Source organism: Sceloporus occidentalis, unplaced genomic scaffold (assembly GCF_023333645.1).
Source record: "Sceloporus occidentalis isolate IW3139 unplaced genomic scaffold, rSceOcc1.0.p SCAF_153, whole genome shotgun sequence".
NCBI lineage: Eukaryota > Metazoa > Chordata > Lepidosauria > Squamata > Phrynosomatidae > Sceloporus > Sceloporus occidentalis.
The window spans coordinates 337861-360015 of NW_028317133.1; positions in this window are offsets into that span (position 1 = coordinate 337861).

The following is a 22155-nucleotide window of genomic DNA, read 5'->3' on the forward strand; positions in this document are numbered from 1 at the left end:
GATTGTGACATCATAATGCTATCATTACTTTATCATTATGACATAATAACAGTGTATTGATTATGACATCATAATGATTAAGTTGTCTTATAATTATGACACCGGAAAGGGGTCTTATGATTGTGATGTCATAATGCTATCATCATCTTAACATTATGACATCATAAAGGGGAGTTTTGATTGTAATATTATAATGTTTTAATTGTGTTACCATTATGCGATACTAAAGAGGTGTTTTGATTGTGACATCATAATGCTATCATTCTTTTACCATTGTGACATAATAAAAGAGTGTATTGATTTTGACATTATAATGATATAGTTGTCTTATAATTATGACACCGGAAAGGGGTCTTATGATTGTGATGTCATAATGCTATCATCACCTTGACATTATGACATCATAAAAGGGAGTTTTGATTGTAATATTATAATGTTTTAATTGTGTTACCATTATGAGAAACGAAAGAGGTGTTTTTATTGTGACATTATAATGCTATCATTCTTTTACTATTATGACATAATAAAAGAGTGTATTGATTATGACATCATAGTGATTTAGTTGTCTTATAAATATGACACCGGAAAGGAGTCTTAGGATTGTGATGTCATAATGCTATCATCACCTTAACATTATGACATCATAAAGGGGAGTTTTGATTGTAATATTATAATGTTTTAATCGTGTTACCATTATGAGATACTGAAGAAGTGTTTTGATTGTGACATCATAATGCTATCATTCCTTTACCATTATGACATAATAGAAGAGTGTATTGATTATGACATCATAATGATTTAATTGTCTTATAATTATGACACCGGAAAGGGGTCTTATGATTGTGATGTCATAATGCTATAATCACCTTGACATTATGACATCATAAAGGGGAGTTTTGATTGTAATATTATAATGTTTTAATTGTGTTACCATTATGAGATACTAAAGAGGTGTTTTGATTGTGACATCATAATGCTATCATTCTTTTACCATTATGACATAATAAAATAGTTTATTGATTATGACATCATAGTGATTTAGTTGTCTTATAAATATGACACCGGGAAGGGGTCTTATGATTGTGATGTCATAATGCTATCATCATTTTAACATTTTGACATCATAAAGGGGAGTATTGATTGTAATATTATAATGTTTTAATTGTGTTACCATTATGAGATACTAAAGAGGTGTTTTGATTGTGACATCATAATGCTATCATTACTTTATCATTATGACATAATTAGAGTGTATTGATTATGACATCATAATGATTAAGTTGTCTTATAATTATGACACCGGAAAGGGGTCTTATGATTGTGATGTCATAATGCTATCATCATCTTAACATTATGACATCATAAAGGGGAGTTTTGATTGTAATATTATAATGTTTTAATTGTGTTACCATTATGCGATACTAAAGAGGTGTTTTGATTGTGACATCATAATGCTATCATTCCTTTACCATTATGACATAATAAAAGTATGTATTGATTATGACATCATAATGATATAGTTGTCAAATAATTATGACACCGGAAAGGGGTCTTATGATTGTGATGTCATAATGCTATCATCACCTTAACATTATGCCATCATAAAGGGGAGTTTTGATTGTAATATTATAATGTTTTAATTGTGTTACCATTATGCGATACTAAAGAGGTGTTTTGATTGTGACATCATAATGCTATCATTCTTTTACCATTGTGACATAATAAAAGAGTGTATTGATTATGACATTATAAGGATATAGTTGTCTTATAATTATGACACAGGAAAGGGGTCTTATGATTGTGATGTCATAATGCTATCATCACCTTAACATTATGACATCATAATGGGGAGTTTTGATTGTAATATTATAATGTTTTAATTGTGTTACCATTATGAGATACTAAAGAGGTGTTTTGATTGTGACATCATAATGCTATCATTCTTTTACCATTATGACATAATAAAAGAGTGTATTGATTATGACATCATAGTGATTTAGTTGTCTTATAATTATGACACCAGAAAGGGGTCTTATGATTGTGATGTCATAATGCTATCATCATTTTAACATTATGACATCATAAAGGGGAGTTTTGATTGTAATATTATAATGTTTTAATTGTGTTACCATTATGAGATACTAAAGAGGTGTTTTGATTGTGACATCATAATGCTATCATTCTTTTACCATTATGACATAATAAAATAGTTTATTGATTATGACATCATAGTGATTTAGTTGTCCTATAAATATGACACCGGGAAGGGGTCTTATGATTGTGATGTCATAATGCTATCATCATTTTAACATTTTGACATCATAAAGGGGAGTTTTGATTGTAATATTATAATGTTTTAATTGTGTTACCATTATGAGATACTAAAGAGGTGTTTTGATTGTGACATCATAATGCTATCATTCTTTTATCATTATGACATAATAAAAGAGTGTATTGATTATGACATCATAGTGATTTAGCTGTCTTATAATTATGACATCAGAAAGGGGTCTTATGATTGTGGTGTCATAATGCTATCATTACCCTAACATTATGACATCATAATGGGGAGTTTTGATTGTAATATTATAATGTTTTAATTGTGTTACCATTATGAGATACTAAAGAGGTGTTTTGATTGTGACATCATAATGCTATCATTCTTTTATCTTTATGGTATAATAAAAGAGTGTGTTGATTATGACATCATAATGATTTAATTGACTTATAATTATGACACCGGAAAGGAGTTTTATGACTGTGATGTCATAATGCTATCATCATTTTAACATTATGACATCATAAAGGGGAGTTTTGATTGTAATATTATAATGTTTTAATTGTGTTACCATTATGAGATACTAAAGAGGTGTTTTGATTGTGACATCATAATGCTATCATTCTTTTACCATTAGGACATAATAGAAGAGTGTATTGATTATGACATCATAATGATTTAATTGTCTTATAATTATGACACCGGAAAGGGGTCTTATGATTGTGATGTCATAATGCTATAATCACCTTGACATTATGACATCATAAAGGGGAGTTTTGATTGTAATATTATAATGTTTTAATTGTGTTACCATTATGAGATACTAAAGAGGTGTTTTGATTGTGACATCATAATGCTATCATTCTTTTACCATTATGACATAATAAAATAGTTTATTGATTATGACATCATAGTGATTTAGTTGTCTTATAAATATGACACCGGGAAGGGGTCTTATGATTGTGATGTCATAATGCTATCATCATTTTAACATTTTGACATCATAAAGGGGAGTTTTGATTGTAATATTATAATGTTTTAATTGTGTTACCATTATGAGATACTAAAGAGGTGTTTTGATTGTGACATCATAATGCTATCATTACTTTATCATTATGACATAATAACAGTGTATTGATTATGACATCATAATGATTAAGTTGTCTTATAATTATGACACCGGAAAGGGGTCTTATGATTGTGATGTCATAATGCTATCATCATCTTAACATTATGAGATCATAAAGGGGAGTTTTGATTGTAATATTATAATGTTTTAATTGTGTTACCATTATGCGATACTAAAGAGGTGTTTTGATTGTGACATCATAATGCTATCATTCTTTTACCATTGTGACATAATAAAAGAGTGTATTGATTTTGACATTATAATGATATAGTTGTCTTATAATTATGACACCGGAAAGGGGTCTTATGATTGTGATGTCATAATGCTATCATCACCTTGACATTATGACATCATAAAAGGGAGTTTTGATTGTAATATTATAATGTTTTAATTGTGTTACCATTATGAGAAACGAAAGAGGTGTTTTTATTGTGACATTATAATGCTATCATTCTTTTACTATTATGACATAATAAAAGAGTGTATTGATTATGACATCATAGTGATTTAGTTGTCTTATAAATATGACACCGGAAAGGAGTCTTAGGATTGTGATGTCATAATGCTATCATCACCTTGACATTATGACATCATAAAGGGGAGTTTTGATTGTAATATTATAATGTTTTAATTGTGTTACCATTATGAGATACTAAAGAGGTATTTTGATTGTGACATCATAATGCTATCATTCTTTTATCATTATGACATAATAAAAGAGTGTATTGATTATGACATCATAGTGATTTTGTTGTCTTATAATTATGACACCAGAAAGGGGTTTTATTATTGTGATGTCATAATGCTATCATTACCTTAACATTATGACATCATAAAGGGGAGTTTTGATTGTAATATTATAATGTTTTAATTGTGTTACCATTATGAGATACAAAAGAGGTGTTTTGATTGTGAGATCATAATGCTATCATTCTTTTATCCTTATGACATAATAAAAGAGTGTGTTGATTATGACATCATAATGATTTAATTGTCTTATAATTATGACACAGGAAAGGAGTTTTATGATTGTGATGTCATAATGCTATCATCATTTTAACATTATGACATCATAAAGGGGAGTTTTGATTGTAATATTATAATGTTTTAATTGTGTTACCAGTATGAGATACTAAGGTGTTGTTTTGATTGTGACATCATAATGCTATCATTCTTTTAAAATTATGACATAATAAAAGAGTTTATTGATTATGACATCAAAGTGATTTAGTTGTCTTATAATTATGACACCAGAAAGAGGTCTTATGATTGTGATGTCATAATGCTATCATCACCTTAACATTATGACATCATAAATTTAGTTTTTATTGTAATATTATAATGTTTTAATTGTGTTACCATTATGAGATACTAAAGAGGTGTTTTGATTGTGACATCATAATGCTATCATTCTTTTATCATTATGACATAATAAAAGAGTGTATTGATTATGACATCATAGTGATTTAGCTGTCTTATAATTATGACATCAGAAATTGGTCTTATGATTGTGATGTCATAATGCTATCATTACCTTAACATTATGACATCATAAAGGGGAGTTTTGATTGTAATATTATAATGTTTTTATTGTATTACCATTATGAGATACTAGAGAGGTGTTTTTATTGTGACATCATAATGCTATCATTCTTTTACCATTATGACATAATAAAAGAGTGTATTGATTATGACATCATAGTGATTTAGTTGTCTTATAATTATGACACCAGAAAGGGGTCTTATGATTGTGATGTCATAATGCTATCATCATTTTAACATTATGACATCATAAAGGGGAGTTTTGATTGTAATATTATAATGTTTTAATTGTGTTACCTTTATGAGATACTAAAGAGGTGTTTTGATTGTGACATCATAATGCTATCATTCTTTTACCATTATGACATAATAAAAGAGTGTATTGATTATGACATCATAGTGATTTAGTTATCTTATAATTATGACACCAGAAAGGGGTCTTATGATTGTGGTGTCATAATGCTATCATTACCCTAACATTATGACATCATAATGGGGAGTTTTGATTGTAATATTATAATGTTTTAATTGTGTTACCATTATGAGATACTAAAGAGGTGTTTTGATTGTGACATCATAATGCTATCATTCTTTTATCTTTATGGTATAATAAAAGAGTGTGTTGATTATGACATCATAATGATTTAATTGACTTATAATTATGACACCGGAAAGGAGTTTTATGACTGTGATGTCATAATGCTATCATCATTTTAACATTATGACATCATAAAGGGGAGTTTTGATTGTAATATTATAATGTTTTAATTGTGTTACCATTATGAGATACTAAAGAGGTGTTTTGATTGTGACATCATAATGCTATCATTCTTTTACCATTAGGACATAATAGAAGAGTGTATTGATTATGACATCATAATGATTTAATTGTCTTATAATTATGACACCGGAAAGGGGTCTTATGATTGTGATGTCATAATGCTATAATCACCTTGACATTATGACATCATAAAGTGGAGTTTTGATTGTAATATTATAATGTTTTAATTGTGTTACCATTATGAGATACTAAAGAGGTGTTTTGATTGTGACATCATAATGCTATCATTCTTTTACCATTATGACATAATAGAAGTGTGTATTGATTATGACATCATAATGATTTAATTGTCTTATAATTATGACACCGGAAAGGGGTTTTATGATTGTGATGTCATAATGGAATCATCATTTTAACATTATGACATCATAAAGGGGAGTTTTGATTGTAATATTATGATGTTTTAATTGTGTTACCATTATGAGATACTGAAGAGGTGTTTTGATTATGACATCATAATGCTATCATTCTTTTACCATTGTGACATAATAAAAGAGTGTATTGATTATGACATCATAGTGATTTAGTTGTCTTATAAATATGACAATGGAAAGGGGTCTTATGATTGTGATGTCATAATGCTATCATCATTTTAACATTATGACATCATAAAGGGGAGTTTTGATTGTAATATTATAATGTTTTAATTGTGTTACCATTATGAGATACTAAAGAGGTGTTTTGATTGTGAGATCATAATGCTATCATTCTTTTATCCTTATGACATAATAAAAGAGTGTGTTGATTATGACATCATAATGATTTAATTGTCTTATAATTATGACACCGGAAAGGAGTTTTATGATTGTGATGTCATAATGCTATCATCATTTTAACATTATGTCATCATAAAGGGGAGTTTTGATTGTAATATTATAATGTTTTAATTGTGTTACCATTATGAGATACTAAAGAGGTGTTTTGATTGTGACATCATAATGCTATCATTCTTTTACCATTGTGACATAATAAAAGAGTGTATTGATTATGACATCATAGTGATTTAGTTGTCTTATAATTATGACACCAGAAAGGGGTCTTATGATTGTGGTGTCATAATGCTATCATTACCCTAACATTATGACATCATAATGGGGAGTTTTGATTGTAATATTCTAATGTTTTAATTGTGTTACCATTATGAGATACTAAAGAGGTGTTTTGATTGTGACATCATAATGCTATCATTCTTTTATCTTTATGGTATAATAAAAGAGTGTGTTGATTATGACATCATAATGATTTAATTGTCTTATAATTATGACACCGGAAAGGAGTTTTATGACTGTGATGTCATAATGCTATCATCATTTTAACATTATGACATCATAAAGGGGAGTTTTGATTGTAATATTATAATGTTTTAATTGTGTTACTATTATGAGATACTAAAGAGGTGTTTTGATTGTGACATCATAATGCTATCATTCTTTTACCATTATGACATAATAGAAGAGTGTATTGATTATGACATCATAATGATTTAATTGTCTTATAATTATGACACCGGAAAGGGGTCTTATGATTGTGATGTCATACTGCTATAATCACCTTGACATTATGACATCATAAAGGGGAGTTTTGATTGTAATATTATAATGTTTTAATTGTGTTACCATTATGAGATACTAAAGAGGTGTTTTGATTGTGACATCATAATGCTATCATTCTTTTACCATTATGACATAATAAAATAGTTTATTGATTATGACATCATAGTGATTTAGTTGTCTTATAAATATGACACCGGGAAGGGGTCTTATGATTGTGATGTCATAATGCTATCATCATTTTAACATTTTGACATCATAAAGGGGAGTTTTGATTGTAATATTATAATGTTTTAATTGTGTTACCATTATGAGATACTAAAGAGGTATTTTGATTGTGACATCATAATGCTATCATTCTTTTATCATTATGACATAATAAAAGAGTGTATTGATTATGACATCATAGTGATTTAGTTGTCTAATAATTATGACACCAGAAAGGGGTCTTATGATTGTGATGTCATAATGCTATCATCACCTTAACATTATGACATCATAAAGGGGAGTTTTGTTTGTAATATTATAATGTTTTAATTGCGTTACCATTATGAGATACTAAAGAGGTGTTTTGATTGTGAGATCATAATGCTATCATTCTTTTATCCTTATGACATAATAAAAGAGTGTGTTGATTATGACATCATAATGTTTTAATTGTCTTATAATTATGACACCGGAAAGGAGTTTTATGATTGTGATGTCATAATGCTATCATCAACTTAACATTATGACATCATAAAGGGGAGTTTTGATTGTAATATTATAATGTTTTAATTGTGTTACCATTATGCGATACTAAAGAGGTGTTTTGATTGTGACATCATAATGCTATCATTCTTTTACCATTATGACATAATAAAAGTGTGTATTGATTATGACATCATAATGATATAGTTGTCTAATAATTATGACACCGGAAAGGGGTCTTATGATTGTGATGTCATAATGCTATCATCGCCTTAACATTATGACATCATAAAGGGGAGTTTTGATTGTAATATTATAATGTTTTAATTGTGTTACCATTATGAGATACTAAAGAGGTGTTTTGATTGTGAGATCATAATGCTATCATTCTTTTATCCTTATGACATAATAAAAGAGTGTGTTGATTATGACATCATAATGATTTAATTGTCTTACAATTATGACACCGGAAAGGAGTTTTATGATTGTGATGTCATAATGCTATCATCATTTTAACATTATGACATCATAAAGGGGAGTTTTGATTGTAATATTATAATGTTTTAATTGTGTTACCATTATGAGATACTAAAGAAGTGTTTTGATTGTGAGATCATAATGCTATCATTCTTTTATCCTTATGACATAATAAAAGAGTGTGTTGATTATGACATCATAATGGTTTAATTGTCTTACAATTATGACACCGGAAAGGAGTTTTATGATTGTGATGTCATAATGCTATCATCATTTTAACATTATGACATCATAAAGGGGAGTTTTGATTGTAATATTATAACGTTTTAATTGTGTTACCATTATGAGATACTAAAGAGGTGTTTTGATTGTGACATCATAATTCTATCATTCTTTTACCATTATGACATAATAAAATAGTTTATTGATTATGACATCATAGCGATTTAGTTGTCTTATAAATATGACTCCGGAAAGGGGTCTTATGATTGTGATGTCATAATGCTATCATTACCTTAACATTATGACATCATAAAGTGGAGTTTTGATTGTAATATTATAATGTTTTAATTGTGTTACCATTATGACATACTAAAGAGGTGTTTTGATTGTGACATCATAATGCTATCATTCTTTTATCATTATGACATAATAAAAGAGTGTATTGATTATGACATCATAATGATTTAGTTGTCTTATAATTATGACACCGGAAAATGGTCTTATGATTGTGATGTCATAATGCTATCATCATCTTAACATTATGACATCATAAAGTGGAGTTTTGATTGTAATATTATAATGTTTTAATTGTGTTACCATTATGAGATACTAAAGAGGTGTTTTGATTGTGACATCATAATGCTATCATTCTTTTACCATTATGACATAATAGAAGTGTGTATTGATTATGACATCATAATGATTTAATTGTCTTATAATTATGACACCGGAAAGGGGTTTTATGATTGTGATGTCATAATGGAATCATCATTTTAACATTATGACATCATAAAGGGGAGTTTTGATTGTAATATTATGATGTTTTAATTGTGTTACCATTATGAGATACTGAAGAGGTGTTTTGATTATAAAATCATAATGCTATCATTCTTTTACCATTGTGACATAATAAAAGAGTGTATTGATTATGACATCATAGTGATTTAGTTGTCTTATAAATATGACTCCGGAAAGGGGTCTTATGATTGTGATGTCATAATGCTATCATTACCTTAACATTATGACATCATAAAGTGGAGTTTTGATTGTAATATTATAATGTTTTAATTGTGTTACCATTATGAGAAACTAAAGAGGCGTTTTAATTGGGACATCATAATGCTATCATTCTTTTACCATTGTGTCATAATAAAAGAGTGTATTGATTATGACATCATAATGATATAGTTGTCTTATAATTATGACACCGGAAAGGGGTCTTATGATTGTGATGTCATAATGCTATCATCATCTTAACATTATGACATCATAAAGGGGAGTTTTGATTGTAATATTATAATGTTTTAATTGTGTTACCATTATGAGATACTAAAGAGGTGTTTTGATTGTGACATCATAATGCTATCATTCTTTTACCATTGTGACATAATAAAAGAGTGTATTGATTATGACATTATAATGATATAGTTGTCTTATAATTATGACACCGGAAAGGGGTCTTATGATTGTGATGTCATAATGCTATCATCACCTTGACATTATGACATCATAAAGGGGAGTTTTGATTGTAATGTTATAATGTTTTAATTGTGTTACCATTATGAGAAACTAAAGAGGTGTTTTTATTGTGACATTATAATGCTATCATTCTTTTACCATTATGACATAATAAAAGAGTGTATTGATTATGACATCATAGTGATTTAGTTGTCTTATAAATATGACACCGGAAAGGAGTCTTATGATTGTGATGTCATAATGCTATCATCACCTTAACATTATGACATCATAAAGGGGATTTTTGATTGTAATATTATAATGTTTTAAGTGTGTTACTATTATGAGATACTAAAGAGGTGTTTTGATTGTGACATCATAATGCTATCATTCTTTTACCATTATGACATAATAAAAGAGTGTATTGATTATGACATCATAATGATTTAATTGTCTTATAATTATGACACCGGAAAGGGGTCTTATGATTGTGATGTCATAATGCTATCATCACCTTGACATTATGACATCATAAAGGGGAGTTTTGATTGTAATATTATAATGTTTTAATTGTGTTACCATTATGAGAAACTAAAGAGGCGTTTTAATTGGGACATCATAATGCTATCATTCTTTTACCATTGTGTCATAATAAAAGAGTGTATTGATTATGACATCATAATGATATAGTTGTCTTATAATTATGACACCGTAAAGGGGTCTTATGATTGTGATGTCATAATGCTATCATCATCTTAACATTATGACATCATAAAGGGGAGTTTTGATTGTAATATTATAATGTTTTAATTGTGTTACCATTATGAGATACTAAAGAGGTGTTTTGATTGTGACATCATAATGCTATCATTCTTTTACCATTGTGACATAATAAAAGAGTGTATTGATTATGACATTATAATGATATAGTTGTCTTATAATTATGACACCGGAAAGGGGTCTTATGATTGTGATGTCATAATGCTATCATCACCTTGACATTATGACATCATAAAGGGGAGTTTTGATTGTAATATTATAATGTTTTAATTGTGTTACTATTATGAGATACTAAAGAGGTGTTTTGATTGTGACATCATAATGCTATCATTCTTTTACCATTATGACATAATAGAAGAGTGTATTGATTATGACATCATAATGATTTAATTGTCTTATAATTATGACACCGGAAAGGGGTCTTATGATTGTGATGTCATACTGCTATAATCACCTTGACATTATGACATCATAAAGGGGAGTTTTGATTGTAATATTATAATGTTTTAATTGTGTTACCATTATGAGATACTAAAGAGGTGTTTTGATTGTGACATCATAATGCTATCATTCTTTTACCATTATGACATAATAAAATAGTTTATTGATTATGACATCATAGTGATTTAGTTGTCTTATAAATATGACACCGGGAAGGGGTCTTATGATTGTGATGTCATAATGCTATCATCATTTTAACATTTTGACATCATAAAGGGGAGTTTTGATTGTAATATTATAATGTTTTAATTGTGTTACCATTATGAGATACTAAAGAGGTATTTTGATTGTGACATCATAATGCTATCATTCTTTTATCATTATGACATAATAAAAGAGTGTATTGATTATGACATCATAGTGATTTAGTTGTATAATAATTATGACACCAGAAAGGGGTCTTATGATTGTGATGTCATAATGCTATCATCACCTTAACATTATGACATCATAAAGGGGAGTTTTGTTTGTAATATTATAATGTTTTAATTGTGTTACCATTATGAGATACTAAAGATGTGTTTTGATTGTGAGATCATAATGCTATCATTCTTTTATCCTTATGACATAATAAAAGAGTGTGTTGATTATGACATCATAATGTTTTAATTGTCTTATAATTATGACACCGGAAAGGAGTTTTATGATTGTGATGTCATAATGCTATCATCACCTTAACATTATGACATCATAAAGGGGAGTTTTGATTGTAATATTATAATGTTTTAATTGTGTTACCATTATGAGATACTAAAGAGGTGTTTTGATTGTGACATCATAATGCTATCATTCTTTTACCATTATGACATAATAAAAGAGTGTATTTGTTATGACATCATAATGATTTAATTGTCTTATAATTATGACACCGGAAAGGAGTCTTATGATTGTGATGTCATAATGCTATCATCACCTTAACATTATGACATCATAAAGGGGAGTTTTGATTGTAATATTATAATGTTTTAATTGTGTTACCATTATGCGATACTAAAGAGGTGTTTTGATTGTGACATCATAATGCTATCATTCTTTTACCATTATGACATAATAAAAGTGTGTATTGATTATGACATCATAATGATATAGTTGTCTAATAATTATGACACCGGAAAGGGGTCTTATGATTGTGATGTCATAATGCTATCATCGCCTTAACATTATGACATCATAAAGGGGAGTTTTGATTGTAATATTATAATGTTTTAATTGTGTTACCATTATGAGATACTAAAGAGGTGTTTTGATTGTGAGATCATAATGCTATCATTCTTTTATCCTTATGACATAATAAAAGAGTGTGTTGATTATGACATCATAATGATTTAATTGTCTTACAATTATGACACCGGAAAGGAGTTTTATGATTGTGATGTCATAATGCTATCATCATTTTAACATTATGACATCATAAAGGGGAGTTTTGATTGTAATATTATAACGTTTTAATTGTGTTACCATTATGAGATACTAAAGAGGTGTTTTGATTGTGACATCATAATTCTATCATTCTTTTACCATTATGACATAATAAAATAGTTTATTGATTATGACATCATAGCGATTTAGTTGTCTTATAAATATGACTCCGGAAAGGGGTCTTATGATTGTGATGTCATAATGCTATCATTACCTTAACATTATGACATCATAAAGTGGAGTTTTGATTGTAATATTATAATGTTTTAATTGTGTTACCATTATGAGAAACTAAAGAGGCGTTTTAATTGGGACATCATAATGCTATCATTCTTTTACCATTGTGACATAATAAAAGAGTGTATTGATTATGACATCATAATGATATAGTTGTCTTATAATTATGACACCGGAAAGGGGTCTTATGATTGTGATGTCATAATGCTATCATCATCTTAACATTATGACATCATAAAGGGGAGTTTTGATTGTAATATTATAATGTTTTAATTGTGTTACCATTATGAGATACTAAAGAGGTGTTTTGATTGTGACATCATAATGCTATCATTCTTTTACCATTGTGACATAATAAAAGAGTGTATTGATTATGACATTATAATGATATAGTTGTCTTATAATTATGACACCGGAAAGGGGTCTTATGATTGTGATGTCATAATGCTATCATCACCTTGACATTATGACATCATAAAGGGGAGTTTTGATTGTAATGTTATAATGTTTTAATTGTGTTACCATTATGAGAAACTAAAGAGGTGTTTTTATTGTGACATTATAATGCTATCATTCTTTTACCATTATGACATAATAAAAGAGTGTATTGATTATGACATCATAGTGATTTAGTTGTCTTATAAATATGACACCGGAAAGGAGTCTTATGATTGTGATGTCATAATGCTATCATCACCTTAACATTATGACATCATAAAGGGGATTTTTGATTGTAATATTATAATGTTTTAAGTGTGTTACTATTATGAGATACTAAAGAGGTGTTTTGATTGTGACATCATAATGCTATCATTCTTTTACCATTATGACATAATAAAAGAGTGTATTGATTATGACATCATAATGATTTAATTGTCTTATAATTATGACACCGGAAAGGGGTCTTATGATTGTGATGTCATAATGCTATCATCACCTTGACATTATGACATCATAAAGGGGAGTTTTGATTGTAATGTTATAATGTTTTAATTGTGTTACCATTATGAGAAACTAAAGAGGTGTTTTTATTGTGACATTATAATGCTATCATTCTTTTACCATTATGACATAATAAAAGAGTGTATTGATTATGACATCATAGTGATTTAGTTGTCTTATAAATATGACACCGGAAAGGAGTCTTATGATTGTGATGTCATAATGCTATCATCACCTTAACATTATGACATCATAAAGGGGATTTTTGATTGTAATATTATAATGTTTTAAGTGTGTTACTATTATGAGATACTAAAGAGGTGTTTTGATTGTGACATCATAATGCTATCATTCTTTTACCATTATGACATAATAAAAGAGTGTATTGATTATGACATCATAATGATATAGTTGTCTTATAATTATGACACCGGAAAGGGGTCTTATGATTGTGATGTCATAATGCTATCATCACCTTGACATTATGACATCATAAAGGGGAGTTTTGATTGTAATGTTATAATGTTTTAATTGTGTTACCATTATGAGAAACTAAAGAGGTGTTTTTATTGTGACATTATAATGCTATCATTCTTTTACCATTATGACATAATAAAAGAGTGTATTGATTATGACATCATAGTGATTTAGTTGTCTTATAAATATGACACCGGAAAGGAGTCTTATGATTGTGATGTCATAATGCTATCATCACCTTAACATTATGACATCATAAAGGGGATTTTTGATTGTAATATTATAATGTTTTAAGTGTGTTACTATTATGAGATACTAAAGAGGTGTTTTGATTGTGACATCATAATGCTATCATTCTTTTACCATTATGACATAATAAAAGAGTGTATTGATTATGACATCATAATGATTTAATTGTCTTATAATTATGACACCGGAAAGGGGTCTTATGATTGTGATGTCATAATGCTATCATCACCTTGACATTATGACATCATAAAGGGGAGTTTTGATTGTAATATTATAATGTTTTAATTGTGTTACTATTATGAGATACTAAAGAGGTGTTTTGATTGTGACATCATAATGCTATCATTCTTTTACCATTGTGACATAATAAAAGAGTGTATTGATTATGACATCATAGTGATTTAGTTGTCTTATAATTATGACACCAGAAAGGGGTCTTATGATTGTGATGTCATAATGCTATCATCATTTTAACATTATGACATCATAAAGGGGAGTTTTGATTGTAATATTATAATGTTTTATTTGTGTTACCTTTATGAGATACTAAAGAGGTGTTTTGATTGTGACATCATAATGCTATCATTACTTTATCATTATGACATAATAAAAGAGTGTATTGATTATGACATCATAGTGATTTAGTTGTCTTATAATTATGACACCAGAAAGGGGTCTTATGATTGTGATGTCATAATGCTATCATCACCTTAACATTATGCCATCATAAAGGGGAGTTTTGATTGTAATATTATAATGTTTTAATTGTGTTACCATTATGAGATACTAAAGAGGTGTTTTGATTGTGACATCATAATGCTATCATTCTTTTACCATTATGATATAATAAAAGAGTGTGTTGATTATGACATCATAATGATTTAATTGTCTTATAATTATGACACCGGAAAGGGGTTTTATGATTGTGATGTCATAATGGAATCATCATTTTAACATTATGACATCATAAAGGGGAGTTTTGATTGTAATATTATGATGTTTTATTTGTGTTACCATTATGAGATACTGAAGAGGTGTTTTGATTATGACATCATAATGCTATCATTCTTTTACCATTGTGACATAATAAAAGAGTGTATTGATTATGACATCATAGTGATTTAGTTGTCTTATAAATATGACAACGGAAAGGGGTCTTATGATTGTGATGTCATAATGCTATCATCACCTTAACATTATGACATCATAAAGGGGAGTTTTGATTGTAATATTATAATGTTTTAATTGTGTTAATATTATGACATACTAAAGAGGTGTTTTGATTGTGACATCATAATGCTATCATTCTTTTATCATTATGACATAATAAAAGAGTGTATTGATTATGACATCATAATGATTTAGTTGTCTTATAATTATGACACGGGAAAGGGGTCTTATGATTGTGATGTCATAATGCTATCATCATCTTAACATTATGACATCATAAAGTGGAGTTTTGATTGTTATATTATAATGTTTTAATTGTGTTACCATTATGAGATACTAAAGAGATGTTTTGATTGTGACATCATAATGCTATCATTCTTTTATCATTATGACATAATAAAAGAGTTTATTGATTATGATATCATAGTGATTTAGTTGTCTTATAATTATGACACCAGAAAGGGGTCTTATGATTGTGGTGTCATAATGCTATCATTACCCTAACATTATGACATCATAAAGGGGAGTTTTGATTGTAATATTATAATGTTTTAATTGTGTTACCATTATGACATACTAAAGAGGTGTTTTGATTGTGACATCATAATGCTATCATTCTTTTATCATTATGACATAATAAAAGAGTTTATTGATTATGACATCATAGTGATTTAGTTGTCTTATAATTATGACACCAGAAAGGGGTCTTATGATTGTGGTGTCATAATGCTATCATTACCCTAACATTATGACATCATAAAGGGGAGTTTTGATTGTAATATTATAATGTTTTAATTGTGTTACCATTATGACATACTAAAGAGGTGTTTTGATTGTGACATCATAATGCTATCATTCTTTTATCATTATGACATAATAAAAAAGTGTATTGATTATGACATCATAATGATTTAGTTGTCTTATAATTATGACACCGGAAAATGGTCTTATGATTGTGATGTCATAATGCTATCATCATCTTAACATTATGACATCATAAAGTGGAGTTTTGATTGTAATATTATAATGTTTTAATTGTGTTACCATTATGAGATACTGAAGAGGTGTTTTGATTATGACATCATAATGCTATCATTCTTTTACCATTGTGACATAATAAAAGAGTGTATTGATTATGACATCATAGTGATTTAGTTGTCTTATAAATATGACAACGGAAAGGGGTCTTATGATTGTGATGTCATAATGCTATCATCATTTTAACATTATGACATCATAAAGGGGAGTTTTGATTGTAATATTATAATGTTTTAATTGTGTTACTATTATGAGATACTAAAGAGGTGTTTTGATTGTGACATCATAATGCTATCATTCTTTTACCATTGTGACATAATAAAAGAGTGTATTGATTATGACATCATAGTGATTTAGTTGTCTTATAATTATGACACCAGAAAGGGGTCTTATGATTGTGATGTCATAATGCTATCATCATTTTAACATTATGACATCATAAAGGGGAGTTTTGATTGTAATATTATAATGTTTTATTTGTGTTACCTTTATGAGATACTAAAGAGGTGTTTTGATTGTGACATCATAATGCTATCATTACTTTATCATTATGACATAATAAAAGAGTGTATTGATTATGACATCATAGTGATTTAGTTGTCTTATAATTATGACACCAGAAAGGGGTCTTATGATTGTGATGTCATAATGCTATCATCACCTTAACATTATGCCATCATAAAGGGGAGTTTTGATTGTAATATTATAATGTTTTAATTGTGTTACCATTATGAGATACTAAAGAGGTGTTTTGATTGTGACATCATAATGCTATCATTCTTTTACCATTATGATATAATAAAAGAGTGTGTTGATTATGACATCATAATGATTTAATTGTCTTATAATTATGACACCGGAAAGGGGTTTTATGATTGTGATGTCATAATGGAATCATCATTTTAACATTATGACATCATAAAGGGGAGTTTTGATTGTAATATTATGATGTTTTATTTGTGTTACCATTATGAGATACTGAAGAGGTGTTTTGATTATGACATCATAATGCTATCATTCTTTTACCATTGTGACATAATAAAAGAGTGTATTGATTATGACATCATAGTGATTTAGTTGTCTTATAAATATGACAACGGAAAGGGGTCTTATGATTGTGATGTCATAATGCTATCATCACCTTAACATTATGACATCATAAAGGGGAGTTTTGATTGTAATATTATAATGTTTTAATTGTGTTAATATTATGACATACTAAAGAGGTGTTTTGATTGTGACATCATAATGCTATCATTCTTTTATCATTATGACATAATAAAAGAGTGTATTGATTATGACATCATAATGATTTAGTTGTCTTATAATTATGACACGGGAAAGGGGTCTTATGATTGTGATGTCATAATGCTATCATCATCTTAACATTATGACATCATAAAGTGGAGTTTTGATTGTTATATTATAATGTTTTAATTGTGTTACCATTATGAGATACTAAAGAGATGTTTTGATTGTGACATCATAATGCTATCATTCTTTTATCATTATGACATAATAAAAGAGTTTATTGATTATGACATCATAGTGATTTAGTTGTCTTATAATTATGACACCAGAAAGGGGTCTTATGATTGTGGTGTCATAATGCTATCATTACCCTAACATTATGACATCATAAAGGGGAGTTTTGATTGTAATATTATAATGTTTTAATTGTGTTACCATTATGACATACTAAAGAGGTGTTTTGATTGTGACATCATAATGCTATCATTCTTTTATCATTATGACATAATAAAAGAGTTTATTGATTATGACATCATAGTGATTTAGTTGTCTTATAATTATGACACCAGAAAGGGGTCTTATGATTGTGGTGTCATAATGCTATCATTACCCTAACATTATGACATCATAAAGGGGAGTTTTGATTGTAATATTATAATGTTTTAATTGTGTTACCATTATGACATACTAAAGAGGTGTTTTGATTGTGACATCATAATGCTATCATTCTTTTATCATTATGACATAATAAAAAAGTGTATTGATTATGACATCATAATGATTTAGTTGTCTTATAATTATGACACCGGAAAATGGTCTTATGATTGTGATGTCATAATGCTATCATCATCTTAACATTATGACATCATAAAGTGGAGTTTTGATTGTAATATTATAATGTTTTAATTGTGTTACCATTATGAGATACTGAAGAGGTGTTTTGATTATGACATCATAATGCTATCATTCTTTTACCATTGTGACATAATAAAAGAGTGTATTGATTATGACATCATAGTGATTTAGTTGTCTTATAAATATGACAACGGAAAGGGGTCTTATGATTGTGATGTCATAATGCTATCATCATTTTAACATTATGACATCATAAAGGGGAGTTTTGATTGTAATATTATAATGTTTTAATTGTGTTACCATTATGAGATACTAAAGAGGTGTTTTGATTGTGACATCATAATGCTATCATTCTTTTATCCTTATGACATAATAAAAGAGTGTGTTGATTATGACATCATAATGATTTAATTGTCTTATAATTATGACACCGGAAAGGAGTTTTATGATTGTGATGTCATAATGCTATCATCATTTTAACATTATGACATCATAAAGGGGAGTTTTGATTGTAATATTATAATGTTTTAATTGTGTTACCATTATGAGATACTAAAGAGGTGTTTTGATTGTGACATCATAATGCTATCATTCTTTTACCATTGTGACATAATAAAAGAGTGTATTGATTATGACATCATAGTGATTTAGTTGTCTTATAATTATGACACCAGAAAGGGGTCTTATGATTGTGGTGTCATAATGCTATCATTACCCTAACATTATGACATCATAAAGGGGAGTTTTGATTGTAATATTATAATGTTTTAATTGTGTTACTATTATGAGATACTAAAGAGGTGTTTTGATTGTGACATCATAATGCTATCATTCTTTTACCATTATGACATAATAGAAGAGTGTATTGATTATGACATCATAATGATTTAATTGTCTTATAATTATGACACCGGAAAGGGGTCTTATGATTGTGATGTCATACTGCTATAATCACCTTGACATTATGACATCATAAAGGGGAGTTTTGATTGTAATATTATAATGTTTTAATTGTGTTACCATTATGAGATACTAAAGAGGTGTTTTGATTGTGACATCATAATGCTATCATTCTTTTAACATTATGACATAATAAAATAGTTTATTGATTATGACATCATAGTGATTTAGTTGTCTTATAAATATGACACCGGGAAGGGGTCTTATGATTGTGATGTCATAATGCTATCATCATTTTAACATTTTGACATCATAAAGGGGAGTTTTGATTGTAATATTATAATGTTTTAATTGTGTTACCATTATGAGATACTAAAGAGGTATTTTGATTGTGACATCATAATGCTATCATTCTTTTATCATTATGACATAATAAAAGAGTGTATTGATTATGACATCATAGTGATTTAGTTGTCTAATAATTATGACACCAGAAAGGGGTCTTATGATTGTGATGTCATAATGCTATCATCACCTTAACATTATGACATCATAAAGGGGAGTTTTGTTTGTAATATTATAATGTTTTAATTGTGTTACCATTATGAGATACTAAAGAGGTGTTTTGATTGTGAGATCATAATGCTATCATTCTTTTATCCTTATGACATAATAAAAGAGTGTGTTGATTATGACATCATAATGTTTTAATTGTCTTATAATTATGACACCGGAAAGGAGTTTTATGATTGTGATGTCATAATGCTATCATCACCTTAACATTATGACATCATAAAGGGGAGTTTTGATTGTAATATTATAATGTTTTAATTGTGTTACCATTATGAGATACTAAAGAGGTGTTTTGATTGTGACATCATAATGCTATCATTCTTTTACCATTATGACATAATAAAAGAGTGTATTTGTTATGACATCATAATGATTTAATTGTCTTATAATTATGACACCGGAAAGGAGTCTTATGATTGTGATGTCATAATGCTATCATCACCTTAACATTATGACATCATAAAGGGGAGTGTTGATTGTAATATTATAATGTTTTAATTGTGTTACCATTATGCGATACTAAAGAGGTGTTTTGATTGTGACATCATAATGCTATCATTCTTTTACCATTATGACATAATAAAAGTGTGTATTGATTATGACATCATAATGATATAGTTGTCTAATAATTATGACACCGGAAAGGGGTCTTATGATTGTGATGTCATAATGCTATCATCGCCTTAACATTATGACATCATAAAGGGGAGTTTTGATTGTAATATTATAATGTTTTAATTGTGTTACCATTATGAGATACTAAAGAGGTGTTTTGATTGTGAGATCATAATGCTATCATTCTTTTATCCTTATGACATAATAAAAGAGTGTGTTGATTATGACATCATAATGATTTAATTGTCTTACAATTATGACACCGGAAAGGAGTTTTATGATTGTGATGTCATAATGCTATCATCATTTTAACATTATGACATCATAAAGGGGAGTTTTGATTGTAATATTATAACGTTTTAATTGTGTTACCATTATGAGATACTAAAGAGGTGTTTTGATTGTGACATCATAATTCTATAATTCTTTTACCATTATGACATAATAAAATAGTTTATTGATTATGACATCATAGCGATTTAGTTGTCTTATAAATATGACTCCGGAAAGGGGTCTTATGATTGTGATGTCATAATGCTATCATTACCTTAACATTATGACATCATAAAGTGGAGTTTTGATTGTAATATTATAATGTTTTAATTGTGTTACCATTATGAGAAACTAAAGAGGCGTTTTAATTGGGACATCATAATGCTATCATTCTTTTACCATTGTGACATAATAAAAGAGTGTATTGATTATGACATCATAATGATATAGTTGTCTTATAATTATGACACCGGAAAGGGGTCTTATGATTGTGATGTCATAATGCTATCATCATCTTAACATTATGACATCATAAAGGGGAGTTTTGATTGTAATATTATAATGTTTTAATTGTGTTACCATTATGAGATACTAAAGAGGTGTTTTGATTGTGACATCATAATGCTATCATTCTTTTACCATTGTGACATAATAAAAGAGTGTATTGATTATGACATTATAATGATAT